The sequence below is a fragment of the Mirounga angustirostris genome, unplaced genomic scaffold (genome assembly GCF_029215605.1).
Source record: "Mirounga angustirostris isolate CCGP_5_RB_7025 unplaced genomic scaffold, mMirAng1.0.hap1 SCAF_5, whole genome shotgun sequence".
NCBI lineage: Eukaryota > Metazoa > Chordata > Mammalia > Carnivora > Phocidae > Mirounga > Mirounga angustirostris.
This window is the reverse complement of record NW_026991713.1, coordinates 57084922-57110877: the sequence shown is the minus strand read 5'-3', so window position 1 is coordinate 57110877 and position 25956 is coordinate 57084922. Positions and strand designations below refer to the sequence as shown.

The window sequence follows — 25956 nt, the reverse complement described above, 5'->3', positions numbered from 1 at the left end:
AACTAATCTTTAAGGAACTACCACATGTTGAGTTCGGGTATAGTATCAAAGAATATCCAATTACCCAAAGATATTAAAATACTTCTCTATTTTCCAACTACATATCTCTGAGGCTGGATTTTTTTTTTTCAAATACTTCAACGAACATGACATAGTGCAACAGATTGAATGCTGATGCAGATGAGAATGCAGCTATCCTCTATTAAGCCAGACATTAAAGAGATTTGCAAAAATGTAAAACCATGTCCGTCCTTCTCACTAAATCTTTTGTTTTAAAAAAATTTTTCAGGGCACCTGGGTGGCTCAGTTGCTTAAGCGTCTGCCTTTGATTCAGGTCATGATCCCAGGGTCCTGGGATCGAATCCCACATGAGGCTCTCTGCTCAGCGGGGAACCTGCTTCTCTCTCTCCCTCTGCCTACTGTTCTGCCTACTTGTACTCTCTCTGTCAAATAAATAGGTAAAATCATTAAAAAAAAAAAAAGTGTTTTGTTTTTTTTTTTAAAAAAGGTTTTTTCATTTAAAAAATGTGTTACAGGGGCGCCTGGGTGGCTCAGTCGTTGGGTGTCTGCCTTCGGCTCAGGTCATGATCCCAGGATCCTGGGATTGAACCCTGCATGGGGCACCCTGCTCAGCGGGAAGCCTGCTTCTCCCTCTCCCACTCCCCCTGCTTGTGTTCCCTCTCTCTGTCAAATAAATAAATAAAATCTTTTATAAATAAATAAATAAATACAGTGTTACATATAGTAATATGTAAGGAACTTACTATTATTTTAATGAATTAATAAATATTTAAATATTTTCCTAGTTTTGACTTCCAATACAGTAAATACTGGCAGATATAACCTACATAAATAAAAGTTCTTTGGTGTCTATAATAATTTTTCAAAGAATTGAGAGGTCAGAGACCAAAAAGTTTGCTAATTTAGAATTTCCCCTGCCCGTCTCGTGCTTCAAGGCCCTTAGAATTTAGGTAAAGTTAACCTGCTATATTTGCATAGTGGAGAGCAAAGACTACACTCTTTCATAGGCACTCAATCAGTGGTGTGTTACAAGAAGGCTAAAACGTAATTTGATGCCTATGCCAAGTGCTCCACTATAAATATGCATGGATAAAAAAATTTCAAATTGGTTATTTTGTATATAGCCACCATAACCAAATCTTCTGTCTCAAATCTGGAATCAATTGCTAGTAGAATGTAAACTGCCAGGGACGCCTGGGTGGCTCAGTTGGTTAAGCAGCTGCCTTGGGCTTGGGTCACGACCTCAGGGTTCTGGGCTGGAGACCCGCATCGGGCTCCCTGCTACTCCCTCTCCCTCTCCTGGGGAGCCTGCCGCTCCCCCTGCTTGTACGTTCTTGCTGTCAAATAAGTAAATAAAATCTTTTAAAAAAAAAATGTAAACTGCCTATATTCTTACTTTTTTAATGCCTATATTTTTAGAAGGCAATTTTACACTATGTTTAAAAATTATAAAAGTATACATTTTTAGCAATTTACCTTAATAGTTTATTATTCCAAATACGGAAAATGACATATGTACAAGGTTATTCATGAAGCACTCTTTGTAACTGCAAAAGACTGGGGAAAAAATCAAAATTCTCTTTAATAGGAGAATGATAAAATAAGCAGTACAAACATATCCTGTAATACTCTTTAGACATACACAAGAATAAGGAAATTCTTGTACTTACAGGTTATACTGCTAAGTAAAAAAAGCAAGACACAGAACCATTTTAGTAAAATGGGGGAAACAATATATATACATATTTACATATATGCTTATAAGAAGATAGGATGTGGGCACCTGGGTGGCTCAGTTGGTTAAGCATCTGCCTTTGGCTCAGGTCATGATATCAGGGTCCTGGGATCAAGCCCCGCATAGGCCTCCCTGCCCAGTGGGGAGTCTGCTTCTCTCTCTCCCTCTGCTCCTCCCCTGGCTCGTGCTCTCTCTCTCTCTCTCTCTCTCTCTCAAATAAATAAAATCTTTAAAATTTTTTTAAATTAAATTTTTAAAAAAAGAACACAGGATGCACAAAAACTGGTAATAAACTGGTAATAATAGTTGCCTCTGGAAAGAGGAACTGACTAGTTTGGGCTATAGAAGCAAGAAGAAAACTTCACTCAGCTTTTTTCTATCCTTAGAATTTTGAACCATGTAAATGTAATACCAATTTAAAAAGTAAATCTAAAAATGTGTAAAAATCTTCCATTTCACAGAAGGAATAACTTATCTTTTTTTTCTAGCCTCAAAAAATATTGACTCCTAATTTTTAACTGTATGTTCAGTGCTGCCTAAACCAGGTAACTATAATTGATATAAAAATAAAAGATACCCACTATGAAGCCTTTGAATTAATGTGTTAAGTGGTTAACTAGTGATTTGGGGGTAAGGTCAGGATCTTCATCTTTTATCTCATATACTTCTGAATTATTTAAATTTCTTACAGTGAGTACGTATTACTTTTGTAATTTGAAAAATGTCAAGATTGAAGACATTATATTAAAAAACCTATAGTTTTGGGGCACCTGGGTGGCTTAGTCAGTTAAGTGTCTGCCTTCGGCTCAGGTCATGATCCCAGGGTCCTGGGATCGAGTCCCGCATCGGGCTCTGTGCTCAGCGGGAAGCCTATGTTCCTTCTCTTGCTGTGTCTCTCTCTGTCAAATAAATAAATAAAATCTTTTAAAAAAAACAACCTAGTTCTGACTTTGAATTGAAAATACTGATATGAACTTGTGATACACTTTCTTAAAAAAAAAAAAAGCCACCTTATTTCCTAGCCTTGTTCACTGAAAACAGAAAGAAACAATGACCAACTCACTAAGCAATTAGTACCTCTTACACACAGAGTAGTCTCTAAACTTCATTTCCACAAAACAAAGAAGCTATCATAGCTAAGGGATCACATCAAAAAGACACTAGAGTCAAAAAAAAAAAAAAAGGCTAGAGCCAACCTGAAGAAGCTCCCATTTGCCAAGACGAAGCAATCAATGAGACATCAATACAGATAAAACTGTAATTGCTGAAACACATAAATAGGCTTAAATTGCAGTTTATGACAAAAAAAAAAAACAAACCCTTATCAATCACCTTTGCAGGATGTTAGTGAACAAAGTCATTATTTTGAAAACAGTAATAACTGTTAATTAAAAGAAAGACTCAAGCATTTGTCTCACCTTTCCTGTGCAAGATGTACCTCACAGTAACCAAACAGGTGATGGAGAGGATATCTCTTTATAAAAACATTCCAGCTAAAATAAATTAAGAAATGATAGAATTTGAGTATCACCATTTAAAACCCCCTAATGAAGTTCAATGAAGTAAAGGGGGTATAAACAATGATCATCAATGGCTGCTGACATCATAAAAATGAGACTAACAGACATCACACACCTCCTCCTAATAAAAGCGCACTATAAAGTATTCTAGCCAAAACAATGAATCTAAATCTGGTCAAATCTCTAGATGTAACTGCCAATTTGAAGAAAATACAGAGGAGAGAGAAACATGTTAAATGACACTAGTATGATGTTAATCACCAAATCCATCTGTGGGATGACCCAGTCCTTCAACAAATAAACTGCAAAGAAAAAAAAGGGGGGGGGGATCTTTTAGATTAAGAGACTCTAAAAATATGGGTGCCTGGGTGGCTCAGATGGTTAAGCATCTGCCTTCGGCTCAGGTCATGATCCAGGGTCCTGGGATCGAGTCCCACGTCAGGCTCCCTGCTCCGCAGAGAGCCTGTTTCTCCCTCTCCCTCTGCTGCTCCCCCTGCTTGTGCTGTCTCACTCTGTCTGTCAAGTAAGTAAATAAAATCTTTAAAAAAAGAGAGAGACTCTAAAAATACATTGACCAACTACAAGGTATAGACTTTATTTGGATCCCATTTTTTTTTTATTTGAATCCTGTTTTAAACATATAGTCTGTTTTAAAAACTTATGATACAATCAAGGAAATATGAACACCAGATATTTATATATTAAGAAATTACTGTTATTTTAGATGTACAAATAGTATTGGTATTGTTTTTTAAAAGTCCCTATTTTTGGAGGGGAAAAATGAAGCGGGGGAAATCGGAGGGGGAGACGAACCATGAGAGACGATGGACTCTGAAAAACAAACTGAGGGTTCTAGAGGGGAGGGGGGTGGGAGGATGGGTTAGCCTGGGGATGGGTATTAAAGAGGGCACGTTCTGCATGGAGCACTGGGTGTTATGCACAAACAATGAATCATGGAACACTACATCTAAAACTAAATGATGTAATGTATGGTGATTAACATAATAATGTGTGGTGATTAACATAATAAAAAAATAAAAAGAATTAATACATATACCATAAAAAAAGTCCCTATTTTTTAGAAATATATACTGAAATATTTATGGATGAAATAATGTCACAGATTTGATTCAAAACAATTAGGAAAGGGGGTTGGTAGGAGCATAGATGAAACCATGTTAGCAATAAGCTGATAACTGTATATGGGGGTTCATTTTACTATTCCCACTGCTTTTGGATGTTTGGAATTTTTCATAATAAAGTTTTTTAGAAAGCAAATTTCAGGGTGCCTAGGTGGCTCAGTCAGTTAAACATCTAACTCTTGGTTTCAGCTCAGGTCAAGAGTTGTGGGATTACGGGTGCCTGGGTGGCTCAGTTGGTTAAGCGACTGCCTTCGGCTCAGGTCATGATCCTGGAGTCCCTGGATCGAGTCCCACATCGGGCTCCCTGCTCGGCAGGGAGCCTGCTTCTGCCTCTGACACTCCCCCCTCTCATGTGCTCTCTCTCTCTCATTCTCTCTGTCTCAAATAAATAAATAAAATCTTTAAAAAAAAAAAAAAAAAGAGTTGTGGGATTGAGCCCATCATCGGGCTCTACACTTAGTGGGGAGTCTGCTTAAGGATTCTCTCCCTCTGCCCTTCCCTCCCACTCTCTCTCAAATAAATCTTTTTTTTTTTAAAGATTTTATTTATTTGAGAGAGAGAGAGTGTGCACAAGCAGGGGGAGAGGCAAAGGAAGAGGGAGAAGCAGGCTCCCCACTGAGCAGGGAGCTGGATGCAGGGCTCAATCCCAGACCCTTGAGATCATGACCTAAGCCGAAGGCAGATGCTTAACCAACTGAGCCACCCAGGCACCCCTCAAATAAATCATCTTTTTAAAAAATTTTTTTAAATAAAGAATAAAAGGCAAATCCCAAAAACAAAATATATATATATATGAAATACAACCAGTGAAATGAAATTTGGATAGTAATCTTCTATTGAAGTCCAGTTCACTACCTACCCCTTTCCCTACCTTTCTGTACTGGTTTCTCTCTTTCTCTGTTTCTTTGTACTAAACAATTAGACTCAACTAAATTATACTGCATTCTGTTTTATATTACAGAATCTAATCCATTATATCTACTGTTGTTTTGATCATCAAATGTTCATGTTTTATCTCCACAGCCAGCCAGTAAGGTCCTTTAACACACACAAAAATTTTAGATTCCACAGCCCTAGAATGAAGCTAAACATTCTAATAGTCCTAAGTACCTTATGTGACACTCAAGTTGTCTCCAGAAAACCCTAGGACCTGTGGAAAAATGGAATATTCTTCTTTGTCAACCTAAGGGCCATTATGTGGTAAAATTAAGTTTTTATTCTAGTAAAAGCACATAATACTTTCTTCAAATTTTACAGGGATCCCTTTTGTGACATCAAAATGCTGTTTCTAGCAACTTTAGGCAAGCTAATAAGCACAAGCTTTTCCTCCCAGAATTCAAATGGGCATATATTTATACTCTTTCAAAGAAACAGAATTATATATTACTAAGGGTTTTTTTCTTAAAGATTTTATATATTTATTTGAGAAAGAGAGCGTGGCAAGCAAGAGAAAGAGCGCACGAGCGGGGGGAGGGGCAGAGGAAGAGGGATAAGCAGACACACACACACCCTCCTCCCCCCGTCCCCCCGCCAAGGGGGAGCCCAACTCAAGGCAATCCCAGAACCCTGGAATCATGAGCTGAGCAGAAGGCAAACACTTAACCAACTGAGCCACCCAGTGGCTATATATTACTAGGTTTAAATACAAATTTTCTTAGTTAAGTGATTGGTTAAATATGCTGAAGTTATTTAATAAAACTTCAGCTGCAATATAAAAAGAGAGCTTACCCCAAGAAATAGTCTCAAAGCCCAGGAAACAAAGAACTCACTACCTAACTGGAGACTAATCAAGAGTGCTGGAAAATAAATCTATTGGAGTACTTACAAGTTTTGAGTTGAGAACTTACAAGCTTTATCGTTTTTGTTTTTTAAAGATTTTATTTATTTTTGAGAGATAGAGTGTGTACAAGCAGGGGAAGCAGCAGGCAGAGGGAGAGGGAGAAGCAGGCTCTCTGCTCAGCAGGAAGCCCGATGTGGGGCTTGATCCCAGCACCCTGGGAACATGACCTGAGCCGAAGGCAGACCCTTAACCATCTGAGCCACCCAGGCACCCCTACAGCACCTGTATCATTTTAATAAATGTTTTTAAATAACTGATTTTCCCTCTAATTATAAAAGAAATCCATGTTCTTTTTTAAATAGAGATAAGCAAGGACACCTGGGTGGCTCAGTCGGTTAAGTGTCTGCCTTCGTCGGCTCAGGTCATGATCCCAGGGTCCTGGGATTGAGCCCCACAACAAGCCCCGCAACAAGCCCCGCATCCAGCTCCCTGCTTGGCAGGGAGTCTGCTTTTCCCTCTGCCCCGCCCCCCCCCCCGCTCTCTCTGTCAAATAAATAAATAAAATCTTAAAGATAGATAGATAGATAGATAGATATAAGCAAAAAGAAAATAAAAACCAGGGTGCCTGGGTGGCTGTCGGTTGGGGATCTTCCTCCAGCTTGGGTCATGATCGCGGGGTCCTGGGATTGAGCCCTACATGGAGCTCCCTGCTCAGCTGGGAGCCAGCTTCTCCCTCTCCCTCTGTCCCTCCCCCCTGCTCGTGTTCAATCTCTCTCTCTTAAATAGATAAATAAAATCTTAGAAAGAAAGAAAGAAAAGAAAAGAAAAAGAAAAACCATCCTGCTACCTCCTTCATAACATTTTGTCTCAATAAATAGTAAATTCTTTGGGGGCAGCTCATTTCCCCAACAAGATCCCTCACATCTAGAATTCATCTATGGAAGCCCCAGCAGAAAAGGAGGGGGAAAAAAGCACACAGGCTTAATTCAACAAGAGTAATATACGGATTTGTTGTCAATTTTTTTATATTTCGCCATTTGTATAAATCTAGGGTCAGAAAAAAACATATATTCCATTTGTATGGATTTTTCTTGGTTTATAATAATTTTATTGGCATTTTCCCAGCATCCTTAAAATGTCTTACTATAGTAGCAACAAAGTCCTACATTTCCAGTTGCCAAATCAGGTAGTAAACACATCATAGTCACTCTATATGTAAAATCTTACTCTATTTTAACTTATATTTAAAATAGTTACTTAAAATAACCATTCCTTTTATTTCCTATTTCTTTTATTGAAGTCCTACCAACTCCATCGACAGATTTTCACATTTCATGTACAGTTAAACATACATGGAATTAGTTTCTCCTCAAAATATCCCACGAATCAGAAGACATGAACAGACATTTCCGCAAAGAAGACATACAAATGGCCAACAGACACATGAAAAAGTGTTCAACATTACTCGACATCAGGGAAATACAAATCAAAACCTCAATGAGATACCACCTCACACCAGTCAGAATGGCTAAAATTAACAAGTCAGGAAACGACAGATGTTGGCGAGGATGTGGAGAAAGGGGAACCCTCCTACACTGTTGGGAATGCAAGCTGGTGCAGCCACTCACAAATCCATATATTACTCTTGTTGAATTAAGCCTGTGTGCTTTTTTCCCCCTCCCTTCCTGCTGGGGATTTCATAGATGAATTTTAGAAGTGAGGGACCTTGTTCCTTGGGGAAATAAGCTGCCCTCAAAGAATTTACTATTTATTGAGACAAAATGTTATAAAGGAGGTAGGAGGATGATTTCTTTTCTTCTCTTTTCTTTTCTTTCTCCAAAACAGTATGGAGGTTCCTCAAAAAGTTGAAAATAGAGCTACCCTATAACCCAGCAATTGCACTACTGGGTATTTACGCCAAAGATACAAATGTAGTGATCCGAAGGGGTACATGCACCCCAATGTTTATAGCGGCAATGTCCACAATAGCCAAACTATGGAAAGAACCTAGATGTCCATCAACAGATGAATGGATAAAAAAGATGTGGTACACACAAACAAACAAACAAACACACACACACACACACACACAATGGAATATTATGCAGCCATCAAAAAATGAAATCTTGGGGCGCCTGGGTGGCTCAGTCATTAAGCGTCTGCCTTTGGCTCAGGTCATGATCCCGGGGTCCTGGGATCAAGCCCTGCATCGGACTCCCTGCTCTGCGGGAAGCCTGCTTCTCCCTCCCCCACTCCCTCTGCTTGTGTTCCCTCTGTCGCTGTGTCTCTCTCTGTCAAATAAATAAAATAAAAAATCTTTAAAAAAAAAATGAAATCTTGCCATATGCAACAACGTATTGCATACGGTATCATGCTAAGGGAAATAAGTCACTCAGAGAAAGACAAGTATCATATGATCTCACTGATACGAGGAATTTGAGAAACAAGACAGACAATCATAGGGGAAGGGAGGAAAAAATGAAACAAGATGAAACCAGAGGAGGGAGACAAACCATAAGAGAGTCTTTTTTTTTTTTTTTAAGATTTTATTTATTTATTTGACAGAGAGAGAGATAGCGAGAGCAGGAACACAAGCAGGGGGAGCGGGAGAGGGAGAAGCAGGCTTCCTGCCGAGCAGGGAGCCCGATGTGGGACTCGATCCCAGGACCCTGGGATCATGACCTGAGCTGAAGGCAGACGCTTAACGACTGAGCCACCCAGGCACCCACCATAAGAGAGTCAATCTCAAGAAACAAACTGAGGGTTGCTGGAGTGGAGGGGGGTGGGAGGGATGGGGTAACTGGGTGATGGACATTGGGGAGGGTATGTGCTATGGTGAACACTGTGAATTGCATAAGACTGATGAACCACAGACCTGTACCTTTGAAACAAATAATACATTATATGTTAAAAAAAAAAAAAAAAGAAGATAGTAGGAAGGGAAAAATGAAGTGGGGGAAATCGGAGGGGGAGACAAACCATGAAAGACTATGGACTCTGAGAAACAAACTGAGGGTTTTAGAGGGGAGGGGGCTGGGGGGATGGGTTAGCCTGGTGATGGGTATTAAAGAGGGCACGTATTACATGGAGCACTGGGTGTTATATGCAAACAATGAATCATGGAACACTACATCAAAAACTAATGATGTAATGTATGGTGACTAACATAACATAATAAAATAAAATTATAAAAAAAAATATCCCACACGGATGCCTGGGTGTCTCAGTAGGTTAAGCGTCTGCCTTCGGCTCACGTCACGATCCCAGTGTCCTGGGATCGAGTCCCGCATTGGGCTCCCTGCTCAGCTGGGCGCCTGTTTCTCCCTCTGCTGCTCCTCCTGCTTGTGCTCTCTCTCACTATGTCAAATAAATAAATAAAATCTTAAAAAAAAAAAAAATCCCACAAAATTCTGAATTCACACACATGCAAAACAATTCCATGCCCTAAAATTCACCTGCAAATACCTAAATATAATGCTCACCTGATCTCTAGCTCAGACGTAATGCCCCATCCATCCAGGTAAAGTATAAGAACTGTACTTATCCAGCGTAATTTGGGAGACAGTAAGGAAAGAATAGTGAGTAGCTCCAGCAATTCAGCTAGGAGGGGAAAAAATTATCCCTTCCACACCCAGAGCCTAGACTAAAGTTTTCAGCAACAGTCAAAATTCTCAGAACAGTCCTGACTTTTCACTGGACTCTGTGTCTTAATTAAGTAGTCTGAGTGACAGTGCAAAAATTAATTTGAAGCTACCTTTCCTCTTCTTTACTCCGAAAAGCTGAATACTGTCTGTCTTGACTATTAAAATCCCCAGAGATTTCAATTCTGCAGGAGCTCTACATGGTTCTAAATTTAGACAAGTAATAGAAATAGTTGGAAGGCAATTCATTTTAATATCTGAACTTTTATGTTGCCAGGCAGCTAATTTCTTAAGTAATCTTAGAGCAGTCATCCGCATCAAAGAATAAATATATAAGCCATATAATCACTGATAGACTCGTAATGGTGTTAATTAAAATATTATCTGTAGGGGCGCCTGGGTGGCTCAGTCGTTAAGCGTCTGCCTTCGGCTCAGGTCACGATCCCAGAGTCCTGGGATCGAGCCCCGCATCGGGCTCCCTGCTCGGCGGGAAGCCTGCTTCTCCCTCTCCCACTCCCCCTGCTTGTGTTCCCTCTCTCGCTGTGTCTCTCTCTGTCAAATTAAAAAAAAAAAAAAAATCTTAAAAAAAATATATTATCTGTAACTTCTGGACATGACCTACACCCCCCTCCCTCCCCAAAACAGGCTGTATTTCCTCCACAAGGAAAACGGGATTTTAAATATTTCAACAGAACATATTAATAGCACATCATCACTTTCCTTACAGCTTATTTGTTTCCACAATCAATGGAACATATAGATAGGTTTAATGGGTTTTACCTTCACTGACATATCCCATTTCACATAGAGCCCTAGAGCAGGATGTTCTCAAGTTCTTGGACCATAAGTGATTAGGGCACACTAGATCCCAATTCTAAGGCTATTTTGGATTCTCTAAAACATCAGACCTCATAAGGAGCCACAGAACCATACCTCAAAAGAAATGTTCAATACAGGGGCACCTGGGTGGCTCAGTCTGTTGGGCGTCTGCCTTCAGCTCCGGTTGTGGTCTCAGGGCCCTGGGATGGAGCCTCGCATCGGGCTCCTTGCTCAGTGGGGAGTCTGCTTCTCCCTCTGCCTGCCGCTCCCGCCCTGCTTGTGCTCTCTCTCTGTCTGACAGATAAACAAAATTTTTTTTTAAATATTCAATATAATAAATACCCTAACCATGTCAGTTTTCCTAGACTGTACTCAAAGTCCAATTGTAAAATATATATACAGGTGAATGCAAAGTTCAGGTTCAAAGCACTAAGTATGAAAGGCCTGGTTTGGAGTTTTCCTATCCAAGGACATTTTAATTCAGATAGCAGAAGATACAAAAAGGGAAACAACTTTTAAGTGGCTGAACTACAGGAAGAAAAGATCTGGATTACATGAGAGTAAGAAGGATATGAAAACTTATTTTCACCTTCACACCAAGTTAGGAAAAAAAAAAAAACAATGCCAATTTTCTTCACAATACCTTGCCTCCGATGGCAAATCATCAGATCTGCCTCTAACAGACTTCATTCTGAGTTTAGACACTTTATTATCAGGTACATTTGGGAAGACACAGAAGGGTCTCAGATCTGGAATCCAATTTTTTTTTTTTACTGGAAATAACTGATGGGGCCTGGGTGGCTCAGTCGTTAAGTGTCTGCCTTCGGCTTGGGTCATGATCCCGGGGTCCTGGGATCAAGCCCCGCATCGGGCTCCCTGCTCAGCGGGAAGCCTGCTTCTCCCTCCCCCACTCCCCCTGCTTGTGTTCCCTCTCTTGCTGTGTCTCTGTCAAATAAATAAATAAAATCTTAAAAAAAAAAAAGAAAGAACTGATAACACAAAGATAGCAAAGGATAATTAAGAAAAGGAAGTCATTCCCCTTTTAAGGAATCATTTGCCACTAAAGGAATCAGGGTTCCTTGCAGAAATGATTGATTCCAGTTCTGAAGCAAGTGAAGTACAAAGTGAGCCCAAAACACCTTGTAGTGCCAGAGTGTAAGGAAGTCCTCAAAGCCTGCCTGGGTCATGTCAAAAGGACACAGGAGTCAGTTTGATGGGGCTCCCACTGACCAAATTTACAACTGCTATTTTTTTAAGTTTATTTATTTTCGTAATCTCTACACCCAATGCGGGGCTCAAACTCACAACCCCAAGATTAAGAGTTGCTCACACTTCTGACCAAGCCAGTCAGGTGCCCCACTGTATTTTTAATACTTAATATTGTCAGTATTTTTGACAGCAGTGAATTTTAACATAATGGATTCTTTTAAAATACTCAATCTACAGTGATCCTCAAAAACAAAAAAAGAGGGAGGAAAAGTAAAGCTCTTCTTTTTAGAACACCACCAACTAGAAAATGTAGAAGTAAATGAGAGAATCAACATTTTCCAACCACCAATGTCATAACCAATATAGGCAAGGATCATAAGTGCATGTTAATACCACTGGGTAAAACATTAAGGAACAGAAAAGTCACACATTTTTAAAAGTATCATCCCACAGACTGTTTCTTAATTACAAAGGGAAAAAAGTACCTTTACAAAGAAGAAATGCAGCTGACATCAACTTAACTAAGTTATCAAACTTTTTATCACCAACAATGGGACAAAGGGACATTATGTACACAGAGACACATACAACATCTTCTCGTCAAAAATGTTTAACCTAAATCTAATCATGACAAATTCAAATTGTAAAACATTCTTCAACATAACTACCCTGGACTCTACAAAAATATCAATTACATGAAAAACAAAAAAAGGAGGAAGAGAACTGCTCTGAATTAAAAGACTGGGGAAAAAATGACCGTTAAATGCCAACACACGACCCTTGAATAAATCCAGGATTGGAAGGAAGGAAAGCTATAAAGCAGTATCTCAATTGTTGAGATAATTGAGGAAATTTGAGTATAGACTATACATAATTATAATATCACTAAAATATTTTGAATGTGATAATGAGTTTTATAATACTATTGTGGTGATATAGGAAAACAACTTTAAGCAATATTTGCTTAAGAAATTTGGGGGTGGGGGTCCCTTGGTGGCTCAGTTGGTTAAGCGTCTGCCTCCGGCTCAGATCATGATCTCAGGGTCCTGGGATCGAGCCCCCCAGTGGGCTCCCTGCTCAGTGGGGAATCTGCCTCTCTCTCTCCCTCTGCCCCTCCCCCCCGCCCCTCGCACACACTCTAAAAAAAAAAAAGTTCCCTTTTCTCCATATCCTAGTCAACACTTGTTAGCTTATCTTTTTGACCATAGCCATTTTAACTATAGTATGAAGTGATATCTGTGATTTTGATTTGCATTCCCCTGATGATTAATGATGTTGAGCACCTTGTCATGTACATACTGGCCATCTGTGCATCTCCTTTAAAAAAAAAGGTCCAGGGACGCCTGGGTGGCTCAGTCAGTTAAGCATCTGCCTTCAGCTCAGGTCATGATCCCAGGGTCCTGGGATCGAGTCCCGCATCGGGCTCCCTGCTCCACGGGGTGCCTGCTTCTCCCTCTGCCTCTGCCTCTCTCTCTCTCTGTCTCTCATGAATAAATAAATAAAAATTAAAAAAAAAAAAAAAGGTCTGTTCAGTTCCTCTGCCCATTTTTAAATCACACTGTGTTTTTTCTATTGAGATATATGAATTCTTCATATATTTGAGGATATTAACCCCTTATTGGATATAGGATTTACAAAATTTTTCTCCCATTCAGGTTATTTGTTCATTTTGTTGACAGTTTCCCTTGCTGTGCAAAGGCTTTTTATTTTTTTAATTATTTTTTTAAAGATTTTATTTATTTATTTGACAGAGAGAGACACAGAGAGAGAGAGAACACAAGCAGGGGGAGTGGGAGAGGGAGAAGCAGGCCTCCCGCGGAGCAGGGAGCCCGATGCGGGGCTTGATCCCAGGACCCTGGGATCATGACCTGAGCCAAAGACAGACACTTAATGACTGAGCCACCCAGGTGCCCCTTTTTAATTATTTTAAAAATAATTTCTATGCCCAACATGGTGCTCAATCTCATGACCTGGAGAGTCAGATGCTCTATTGACTGAGCCAGCCAGGCACCCCCCCACCCCCGTGCAAAAGCTTTTTAGTTTGATGTAGTTCCACTTGTATATTTTTGCTGTTACCTTTGTTTTGGTGTCAAATTCAAAAAAATGATCACAAATACAGATGTCAAGGAGCTTACTGCCAATGTTTTCCTCTAAGAGTTTCATGGCTTCAAGTCTGTTTCCAAGTCTTTAATTCATTTTTTAATTTTTATGGATAATGTAAGATAGTTGTCCAGTCTACCAAACCCCATTTATTGAAGAGACTATCCTTTCCCCGTTGTATATTCTTGGCTGCTTTATCACAAATTAACTGGCCATATATGCCTGGGTTTGTTTCTGGGCTCTCTATTCTGTTCCATCAATCTATGTTATCTGTTTTCATGCCATTACCACACAGTTTTGAATATTATAATATAGTTATATAGTGAAGTCAAGAAATGTGATGCGTCCAGTTTTGGTCCTCTTTCTCAAGACTTCTTTGGCTATTCAGGGTCTTTTGTGGTTATGTACAAATTTTAGGATTTTTTGTCTTCTGTGAAAAATGCCATTGGAATTGGGATAGGGATTACACTGAATCTACAGATTGCTTTGGGTAGTATGGACAATTTAATATTAATTCTTCCAATCCATGAGCATAGACTATCTTTCCATTTATTTGTATCTTCAATTTATTTCATCAATGTCTTAGAATTTTCAGTGGTCTTTCACCTCCTTCGTTAAATTTATTCCTAGGTTTTTAAATGATTTTATTTATTTATTTGACAGAGAGAGACACAGCGAGAGAGGGAACACAAGCAGGGGGAGTGAGAGAGGGAGAAGCAGGCTTCCCATGGGGCAGGGAGCCCGACATGGGCCCGATCCCAGGACCCTGGGATCATGACCTGAGCCAGACAGACGCTTAATGACTGAGCCACCCAGGCACCCCTATTCCTAAGTATTTTATTATTTTTGATGCAATTGTAAATAAGACTATTTTCTTAGTATCTTTCTGATAGTTCATTATTAGTATTTAGAAACACAACTGACTTTTGTATATTGATTTTGTATCCTGCAACTTTACTGAATGCATTTACTAATTCTAACTTTTTTTTGGTGTTTAAGGTCTTCTACATAAAATGTCATATGCAGAAAGTGATAGTTTTACTTCTTCCTTTCTGATTTGGATGCCATTTCTTTCTTTTTCTTGCTCAACTGCTCTACTTAGAACTTCTAATACTATGCTGAATAAAGTGGCAAAGAAGGCACACAGTCGGTTAAGCATCGGACTCCAGGTTTCAGCTCAGATCGTGATCTCGCAGTCATGGGATCCAGCCCTGCGCCGCACTCCGTGCTCAGTCTGCTTCAGATTCTCATTCTCTCCCCCTCTGCTCTTTCCCCTGCTCGCTCAATCTAAAATAAATAAAATCTTTAAAATAAAAAGAATCGGGATGCCTGGGTGGTGCAATTGGTTAGGCATCTGCCTTCGGCTCAGGTCATGATCCCAGGGTCTTGGGATCGAATCCCACACTGGGCTCCTTGCTCAGCGGGGAGCCTGTTTCTCCCTCTACCTGCTGCTCCCCCTGCTTGCTGTCTCTCTCCCATTCTCTGACAAATAAAATCTTTTAAAAATTAAATAAATAAAAATTAAAAGGTGGCAAAGAAAAGCTTTCAGCTATTCACTGTTCAGTATAAGCTGTGGGCTTGTAATATATGGTCTTCATTATGTTGAGGTGCATTCTCTCCGTATCCACTTTATTGAGTTTTTATCATAAATGGATGTCAAACTTTGTCAAATGCTTTTTCTGCATTTATTTAGAGGATCATGTTTCTTAGCTTTCATTTTGTTAAAGTGGTATATCACACTGACTGATTTGCAGATGTTGAACCATTCTTGCATCCCTGGAATAAATCCAACTTGATTACGGTATATAATCCTTTTAATGTATTGTTGAATTCAGTTTGCTAATATTTTGTTGAGGATTTCTGCATACATGTTCATTGGGGATACTGACTTGTAATTTTCTTTTCTTATACTTCCACTGTCTGGCTTTGGTATCAGGGTTATGCTAGCCTCTGAAAATAAGTTTGGAAGTGCTCCCTCCTATTTTTTTGAATAGTTTGAGAAAGATTGGTATTAATTCTTCTTTAACTGTTTCACAGAATTCACCAGTGACACCATCTGGTCCTGGACTTTTGTTTCTTGGGAGGTTTTTGATTACTGGTTCAACCTCCTTACCAGTAATGGGTCTGTTCAGATTTTATTTCATGATTGTCTTGTTAGGTTGTATGTTTCTAGGAATTTATCCATTTCTTCTAGGTTGTCCAATTTGTTGGAATATAATTGTTTGTAGTATTTCTTAGGATCCTTTATTTTTTTGTAGTATCGGTTGTAACGTCTTCTCTTTTACTTCTGATTTTGAGTCTTCTCTCTTTTCTTCTTGGCAAGCCTAACTAAAGGTTTGTCTATTTTATCTTTTCAAACAACCAGCTCTTTGTTTCATTGATCTTTTCTAACATCTTTTTTAGTCTCTATTTCATTTATTTCTGCTCTGATCTCTGTTATTTCCTTCCTTCCACTAACTTTGGGCTTAATTCTTCTTTTTCTAGTTTCCTTTTTTTTTTTCCTTTTGGTGGGCAGCAAAGTTTATTGAGCAATAGTAAAGTGATAGTACAAAGCTCCCAAAGAAGGAGGGGACCCGAGAGGGTTATCCTTTTTCTAGTTTCTTGAGGTATAAAGTTAGTTATTTGACATCTCTCTTGTTTCTTAATGTAGGCATTTCTCACTATCAACTTCCGTTTTAGAACTGCTTTTGCTGCATCCCATAGGTGTAATATTTTGTGTACTGTATTTCCATTTTCATTTGTCTCTGGGTTTTTTTTTTATTTTTCTTGATTTCTTCTCTAACCCAATGGTTGTTCAATAAATAGCATGTTGTTCAACCTCTACATATTTGTGAATTCCCCAGTTTTCTTTTTTTTTTTTTAAAGATTTTATTTATTTGACAGAGAGAGAGAGGGAGAGCGTGCGCAAGCACACAAGCAAGGGGAGCAACAGAGGGAGAGGGAGGAGGAGGCTCTTCACTGAGCAGGGAGCCCAACGCAGGGCTCAATCCCAGGACCCTGGGATCATGACCTGAGCCGAAGGCAGACACTTAACCGACTGAGCCACCCAGGTGCCCCTCCCAGTTTTCTTCTTGTAATTGATTTCTAGTTTCATACCATTGTAGCTGAGAAAGATTCTTGATATGATTTCTATCTTCTTAAATTTATTAAGACTTGTTTTGTGGCTTAACATATCTATCCTAAGAATATTCTGTGAGTACTTGAGAAGAATGTTTTTTCTCTTGATTTTGGATGGAATGTTCTGTGTATATCTGTTAAGTCCATCTGTTCTAACATGTCACTTAAGGGAATGTTTCCTTATTGATTTTCTGTTTGGATGCTCTATCCCTTGATAAAAGTGGGATATTAAAGTCCCCTATTGGGGCGCCTGGGTGGCTCAGTCATTAAGTGTCTGCCTTCGGCTCGGGTCATGATCTCAGGGTCCTGGGATTGAGCCCCATATCAGGCTCCCGGAGCCTGCTTCTCCCTCTGTCACTCTCCCTGCTTGTGTTCCCTCTCTTGCTGTGTCTCTCTCTGTCAGATAAATAAATAAAATCTTAAAAAAAAATAAAGTTCCCTATTATTGTATTGCTATTTCTCCCTTTCTCTGTTAATATTTGCTTTATATATTTAGGTGTTCCCAAAACCTACCCCTTTCTTATTTCAATTAACAATACCATCCATTCACCTAAGACAGAAACTGAGAGTCATTTATTCACAATTCCTTTCCTCTCCTCCCACATTTAACCAATTTCCAACTTTTAGCACCATCTCCTTGATCCATCTGATCTTCTCAGCTCCTATCCCCTCTTCTTTGCTTCTATCACTTCTGGGCAAAGAATTTAGTTAATGGGGCAAGACCCCCAGAGCTCTTTTTTGCCTCCCACAGAGCAGCCAGCTATGTTCCTAACAGTACCTGCTCTAATGGCCTCTATCCCTGAATAACTAAAAGTCTCTGACCTACCCCTGATGGACATGTAGCACAAATGAGAAATAAATTGTTGTTTCAAGCTACTGAGAGTGGGGGTTTGTTTCTTACCCAGCATATCCTGGTCTATCTGGATTTCAACTTCTTCTGCGTGGACTACTACACCAGCCTCCTAACCAGTGTCTCCCCCTCTACTCTATATCCCCTATAAATATTTCTCCAAATTGCTATCAGAGTTACTCTTATAAAACAAGCATTTTTATGACTAAAATCTTTCAGGACGCCTGGGTGGGTCAGTCGGTTGAGCATCCGACTCTTAGCGTCAGCTCAGGTCATGATCTCATGGGTTGTGGGATCAGCCCCAAGTCAGGCTCTGCGCACAGGGAGTCTGCTTGAAGATTCTCTCCCTCTGCCCCTCCCTCCGCTCATATGCTCTCCCTCTCTCTTTCAAATGAATAAATCCTTAAAAAAAATCTTCAGAGATTTCTCTTTGCCTCAAAATATTCCAAATTCCTTAATATAGCTCTTAAGGTCTACCATAAAATCAGGCTCTCTATATATCCTCTCCAGCTATTCAAAATAGTGCTGTATCTCCATACATAGCTTATTCTTTAATATTCCTAGGTCTTTGCTCAGACTATTCTATCTACTTAAAATGCCTTCCCATCCTCACGCCACCTCCCCCACCTTTGCCTGCCTAGCCATATAAGACCCATAGTCAGCTATCCCTCCCATTCTCTCAACAGCTATTCAAATTTGGCTTCTCTTTTCAAGGCCCCTATTTTTTTTTCAAGGCCCTATTTTAATAACCCTCCTTAACTCAGGCCCCTAACCCAAAAAGATAAGTCTTCTACATCACAAAGAATAGTAAGGCCCTACGGCCTTCAAGTTCTTTTGTTCAGATACCAAACATCTGTCCCCACCCCTTTCTTGACCTTTTCCTTCTATTTTAATAAAGAAGGTAACAATTCTACCTCTGTTCTGGATTTCATCTTCTCTACATGCTCCAGGACTTCACTCCGTTATCCCCACTCTCTATTGTCTTGCTCATTCCCCAAACATATAAATATGATCAAGTCTCTCATCTTAAAAAAACTCTTCCTTGAACCCCACAATCCCTCAGTACTATCCTCTGTCTCCACCCGTTGTAATGATCTTGAAAAACAGCTTATTTGACTTTATTTTCCCCACCTCCTATTTATTCCTCAATCCAATGCAATTTGGGCTCTGCTCTCATCACTCCAGTGATCCTTCCTTTCACTGATGTCACCAATGACCTGAGTGCGAAATCCAGTAGGTTCTTTTCTGTCCTTACCATACTTCACCTTTCTACCCCACTTGACGTGATTGCCTTTCTCCACCTTCAAACTCTCTTCTCTAAGGTCCTATATCACACATATTTTATTGGTTTTCCATTAACCTTCCTCACCTCCTCAATTTTCTTCCAAGACTCCATTGCCACTAGTCACACCTTTAACTGTCAGTGTTCTTCAAGACTCTCTCCTCAGCCTTCAACTTTTCAGTTTCAAAATGATCCTTAGATGACCCAACCCATCACTTCAACTACAGTGTGTATACTGTTGAATCACGAATGTCTCTCCAGCCTCAAATTCTCTCTCCAACTCCAACCTGGTACACCCAACCTCCTTTCAGGAACTTCTTATGTGGTTCCATAGGCACCTCAAATTCAACCAGTCTAAAACCAAACACCTCACCTTTATTTCCAAACACACAACTTTCTGTATTCCCTAACTCATAAATGATGTCACCATCCACCCTGGTATGGAACCCAAAAAGCTAGGACAAGACCTCATCCCTCTCAGCATTATTCATTCTCTCTCTCTCTCATTCGAGTGTGCGTGCACACACACACACACACACACACACATCCAAGTCTAACTGGTTCTACCTGCTAAATATCTCTTGAATCTCTTCATGCCTGTGCACTTGCAGGACCACTTCAGAGCCTATGTCTTATCTGGATTATTTTGACTGCCCTTAAACTGGACTCCCTGATTCCAGTACTATTTTCCAATCCAGTTCCCAATTTGTCACAAGTGATCTTTTTAAAAAATAAGTCCTTCAAGGAGCGCCTGGATGGCTGTCAGTTAAGCGTCTGCCTTCAGCTCAGGTCATGATTCTAGGGTCCTGGGATCAAGTGCATATTGGGCTCCCTGCTCAGCAGGGAGCCTGCTTCTCCCTCAGCTCCCCCCTCCCCTGCTCATTCTCTCTCTTTCTCTCTTAAATAAATGAAATCTTTTTTAAAAAATTAATTAATAAATAACATGGATTTTTTACTGTGTGTTGGGGGGGTGTTGGACCCCTAACACCTATGTTGTTCAAGGGTTAACTATATTTTTTTTGTAATCTATAATAAAACATGAATCCCTTAAGGATAGGGACAATGTCACTTTTTTTTTCCTTTTTTAGTTTCTTTGGCATGTAACACAATATCTAACAAATAGGCACTTAAATATCTGAGTGAATGAATGATTTGGTCTTTTCGTAAATTTTCTTGATGTTAGGTATTTGGAAGCAGTTTTATAAAGCTCACTTGAAGATCCCTCTTTCTATTATAAAAAATACAGAAGGACCAGAAGCTAAGAGAAGATTTTTTTTTTTTAAGATTTTATTAATTTATTTGACAGAGAGAGACTACCAGCCGGGGGAGCAGCAGGGACAGGGAGAAGCAGGCTGCCACTGAGCAGAGAGCCTGACGTGGGGCTTGATCCCAGGACCCTGGGATCTTGACCTGAGCCGAAGACAGACGCTTAACTGACTGAGCCACCCAGGTGCCCCTAAGAGAAGATCTTCTAACAGAGACTCATTCTAGGAAGAAAACATACAGGTGACACTTATTTTAAAGAAAGACTAATAATAAACAGATAGTTCTCTGATTTCTAAGCTAATACTATATGATAGGCTTGCAGTACACCAAAGCAGCCTATATAAAAGGATTAAACCCATGTTAGGTGAAAAAAGGTGGGTTGGTAAAACAAAACAGTGGCAAGTGAGTCCCTATAATTATTATTTTTTTCTTTTTTTCCTTCTCCCCCTCCCTGTAATTCTTATCTTTTTAAAAATTTTTTTAAAGATTTATTTATTTGAGAGAGAGAAAGAGAGGGAGAGCACAGAGGGAGAGGGAGAAGCAGACTCTCCACTGAGCAGAAAGCCCGATATGGGACTCAATCCTAGGACCCTGAGATCATGACCTGAGCCAAAGGCAGACACATAACTGACTGAGCCACCCAGGTGTCCCCTCCCTGTAATTCTGCACTGAAAATCTATCATCTTTTCAGGGGGCCTCATTTGGCAGAATGCCCTTATTGTGGGCATTGAGCAAGACATAAGTCAACAATAAAGGACAAAATGAAACAGAGAAAACAGCATTTTGTGGCCTAGAACACATAATGGACCTGAATAGATCCTATGTCTGGATCCAGCCAGTCCACTAAGTTGAAAAGACAACTGCCATTTCCCAACCAAGAGACAGAAAAGCAGTTATGAAAGCAATGTTAATTCCAAAGGAAAAAAAGGAAGACAACAGCACACAGAAATAAAGCGGCGTTTCCTCATAGCCAACATTAACTTCAATGCTGTTGTGTTATTTAACAGCACTGGAGAACATTATTTAGAGACTAGTAATTCGATCACGTTTAATACAGACAGTCCTTCTATGAGATAGGCTATGCTTGCTGACTGTGGCCACCAAGCTGGCATAAATAAAAACTCAGGTACATGGAAAGTATGCTCATTAATATCTGCAGATACCTCTTTGTCCCTCTTCTGTATTAAGATTTTTTTTTTTAATTCATTTGAGAGAGAGAGCATGTGAGAGCATGAGCAGGGGGGAGGGCCAGAGAGAGAGAGGGAGGAGCAGACTCCCTGCTGAGCAGGGAAGGCCGATGTGGGGCTTGCTCCCAGGATCCTGGGATCACGACCTGAGCCAAAGGCAGCCGCTTAACTGACTGAGCCATCCAGGTGCCCCCCTCTTCTGTATTATTAGCTAAATATAGGTGGAGTAAAATACTGAAGCTAGCTTAAGAATACATTAAATGGAGCTTCAGTCTCAAGTGTCCACATTTTTTTTTTAAGATTTTATTTATTTATTTGAGAGAGACAGAGATAGTGAGAGAGAGCATGAGTGGGGAGGAGAGGGAGAAGCAGACTCCGGCAGAGTAGGGAACCTGACGCGGGACTCAATCCCAGGACACTGAGATCATGACCTGAACTGAAGGCAGATGCACATTTTAAATTTTAAATCAATAGATGTATCAAAAAGTATTACTGTACCTAACCATTAGAGATACCTCCAAAAGTAAGTTTTCCTCTACCCTAAAAGGAAGCAGACCATCAACTCCATTCTACATATGAAGACATTGATTCAGCGCAATTATTGAGATTAAACTCAGAAAAGCATCAGAGAACTTCAAACAGGGTTAAAAATTCAGAGTTTTAAACAGTGGCTTTGATTTTACTTCTCATAAAGCCTATACAGAAACCAAACAAATCTGTATTCTTTCAATAGTCCTATCTTGCTGGTCAAATATACAAAATTTTTCAGCCATTACATTCATTCAAAAAGAAAGAAAAGGGCGCCTGGGTGGCTCAGTTGGTTGGGCGACTGCCTTCGGCTCAGGTCATGATCCTGGAGTCCCCAGATCGAGTCCCGCATCGGGCTCCCTGCTCAGCAGGGAGTCTGCTTCTCCCTCTGACCCTCCCCCTTCTCATGTGCTCTCTCTCTCTCATTCTCTCTCTCAAATAAATAAATAAAATCTTAAAAAAAAAAAAAAAGAAAGAAAAAATATTTCTGCACTACCATAAAGGGAAAATACTGCAAGTATAAAACCCTATTTTGACTTCATAATCAAAAATACTGACAGGATGGAGAGTAAAACACAAAGAATAAATTTTAAACCAAGCAACTCTGAAGGGAAAATAAAAAGATTGGAAAGGGGTATAAGTAATATAAGGTTGAAGATACTATGATAATAGGAAAGGTAACACTTTGATGGTACAATCAAGAAGGGTAAAAACTTAGTTCAGGGTTTCAGTTACTGGCCTTAGTATAGCTCTGGTCCAAATCAAGACTCAAACAATGATCTCTCTTGGGTATGGCATTAGCTAGGAGAGCCAAACTGGCAAAATCACAATCTAGAACATACCCCTCTAGAACATATGCCTCAAATCAACTAGTTTCTTTCTTTCCTTCTCTTCCTTACAGTTAGTAGAGGAGTAAGACAAAAATCACATGTTTTAGAGAGCTCTTTTGGCACAGGAGAGATCACGATCCTAGCAAATTTAACTTCAGTGTGAGCAGAAACTCAGAATGGAATATAAAGAGAGAAATATGATAGGGTAAAGACAAAGGGGAACCCAGCTTTGTGGAAACTGGTTCAAAACAGACAGAAAAAATAAGAGGTTTAGGATGCCTTGAAAGGGATCCAGAACATGATACCCAAACCAGTGAAGGTTTTTGTTTTTGTTGTTTTGGGGAACAGAGGCATTCAGAGGAAACAATGGTTTATCCAAGGCAGCAAGGTGAGAGAACAGGGAGGGTGAAAGAACAAGTAATTTATCTGTAGCTGATACCTAAGCCTGAAAGCAAAGGAAAGACAGCAAAATATAAGGCAGGTGAGGTTAAAACACCCAGGTTAAAACAAATCAAAACAAAACAAAAACAACCTTTGTACTGGGAGCAAAAAGAAGACATTAAAAGGTTATAAGCGGGGCACCTGGGTGGCTCAGTCATTAAGCATCTGCCTTCAGCTCAGGTCATGGTCCCAGGGTCCCGGGATCGAGCCCCACATCGGGCTCCCTGCTCCGCGGGAAGCCTGCTTCTCCCTCTCCCCACTCCCCCTGCTTGTGTTCCCTCTCTTGCTGTGTCTCTCTCTGTCAAATAAATAAATAAATAAATAAATAAATCTTTAAAAAAAAAAAAGGTTATAAGCAGCAGAAAAATAATAGATTTTAGTCTTCTTTTGGCTGAAAGGTACAGAACTAAATGAAAGATTAGAAGGAGCAAGACTAGGATAGGAAGGCCAGTTAAAGCCCATCACAGTTATCCAGATGAGAGAGGATGGTCTCCTGAACTAAGAAAGTGGCAATGCTGATGGAGAGAAATGGAAAGATTTAGGACAGACTAAAGAGGTAAGTGTCTACTTACTGGGTGTTAAAGAGTAAGGACTCGAGTTTAACATCAAGGTTTCTTGGCTTATGCACCTAGGTGGTATCATTAACAGAAAAAAGAACTCAGAAGAAAAAATTTCCATGGAAAAATTATTTTTGCTTTAGTCATGCTGAATCTGGGATGCTAGGTAACAATCAAATGGAGATATTGAAGAGACCACTGAAGAAATGAGCCTAGAGCTCAGATGAGAGATCAGAACTGGAGACACAGATTCACAAGTTGTCAGCTTATAGTAATAGATGCTAAGTGAAGCCATCAGAGTGTATGAGACTGACTGACTGTGTAGAGCAAGGTTTTTCTAAATGTCATCCAAGACAACTGACCAGAGACATCAGAAACATTTGTAATGTTTGTTAAAGTACAAACCCCATCCCAAACCTACTAAATCAAAATCTCTGGAGGTAAGACCCAAGAATCCACATTTCATTCATTCATTCAACAAATGTGTACTGAGTGACTATTCTAGGCCCTAGGAATACAGCAGTTATAAAATAAGTAAGGTCCCTGTTCTCATAAGACTTCTAGGTGTGAACCAGACTACAGACAAAAAAACAAACAAGGTAACTTAAGATAGTGGTAAGTGCTGTGGCGATAATGAAACAGAAGAATGTGATAAAGCACAAAGGGGGGGTTAATTACTTTGTATAGGTGGTCAGGGAAGATCTATGGAGGAAGCATCTGAGCTGAGACTTGAAAAATAAGAAGAGGTAAGGCAGGTGAAGATCTGGGAGAATAACATTTCACGCAGAAGGAATTTTAAGTACAAGGGCCCTGGGGACCTTAATTGTAAGAACAGTTAAGTGTAATACAAGTTAGGTCAGAGAAGCTAGCAGGGGCTAGATCCGGAAGGCTTTTGTAAGCCTTAACAAATTCTCCAAGAGATGCTTATGCCATTAAAGTTTAAGAATGAGAGATAGCCAAAATTCAACAGAAATCTTAAGGAAAACACACACTAAAGAGGTGAGAAGGAGAAGAAGAGCCAGGAATGCAAATGGAAAAGAAATTAGTGTCACTGAAACATTTCAAGAGAGGGGTCAACAGTGACAAATGCTGCAGAAAAACTGAATAAAATAAGGATAAAAAGGATGAACAAGGTCTACCATGTTCTTCCCATTGATTTTGATGGCTGCTGGGAGCTGCCTCCACCAACAGCATTAGAAACACTAAGTGCCCACTTCTTGTGTGGGTATACATTCACCTGCTACCTACCCATAGCACACTGTTTCCTGGAAGTTATCAGCCGGTTACTGTCCTAGATTTTCTTCTTCCCTTTTCGCACAGTCACAAAGGAAGAGTAAGTTAAAAGAACAATTTGTGAGTATAGGGAGAAAATGTATTTCAAATGTATTCATTATTAAATTTCAATTGTCACTGTCTTGATTACTTTCCTCCTAATTCTCTGTTACGAAGCTTATAGAAGCTTTCACAAATCTAATCCACCTAGTTCTCCAAGGGACAAAGAATTACCTGATGCCCATAATGCTGCTCACATGCCAAAACCATGCATAAATTCTTACAACTGACATTTGCAACAAAAACACTGCCCCCACAAAAAATATGAACCACATACTTGGAAAATTTGTTTTTTGGTGTTTTTTTTGAAAATTTGGTCTTTTAATATAAATGTTGACACCACTTTAAAGTCCAATGAGCTTCTAGGAAAGAGAAAGTGCTTTGCAGATATGAATATGGTTTTGATCATTAGTAATAATAAACACTGCAACACAAATATTATCAACATGAAATATACCAAAAGCATCCATACAAGGAAGGTAACAGACAAAGTGGCAAAGGAAACTAGTTAATGAACTTAAAACAGTCTATATTCTGTACATCAGACAAGAACTATATAGAAGACTAGTAATGGTTGGGGCACCTGGGTAGTTCAGTCA

General features: G+C 39.7%; 1 protein-coding gene across 14 annotated transcripts in view; it reads right to left on the bottom strand.

Annotated features, from left to right (window-relative positions):
- Positions 1 to 25956, bottom strand: part of LOC123843600 (SH3 and cysteine-rich domain-containing protein 3) — a 167671-nt gene that overhangs the window by 135268 nt on the left and 6447 nt on the right. For 3 of the 14 annotated variants that reach the window (XM_064591039.1, XM_064591030.1, XM_064591035.1), the window contains exons 2-3: positions 10773 to 10952; positions 3175 to 3249 (exon numbers count right to left, since the gene is read on the bottom strand). The exons of 6 other annotated variants lie outside the window; for them this stretch is intronic. The gene's annotated coding sequence lies outside the window, so the exon portion shown is untranslated. Of the gene's footprint in view, positions 1 to 1497; positions 1579 to 3174; positions 3250 to 10772; positions 10953 to 25956 lie in introns of all 14 variants that reach the window. 5 more of the 14 variants (XM_064591040.1, XM_064591038.1, XM_064591043.1 and 2 more) reach the window with 2 other exon arrangements.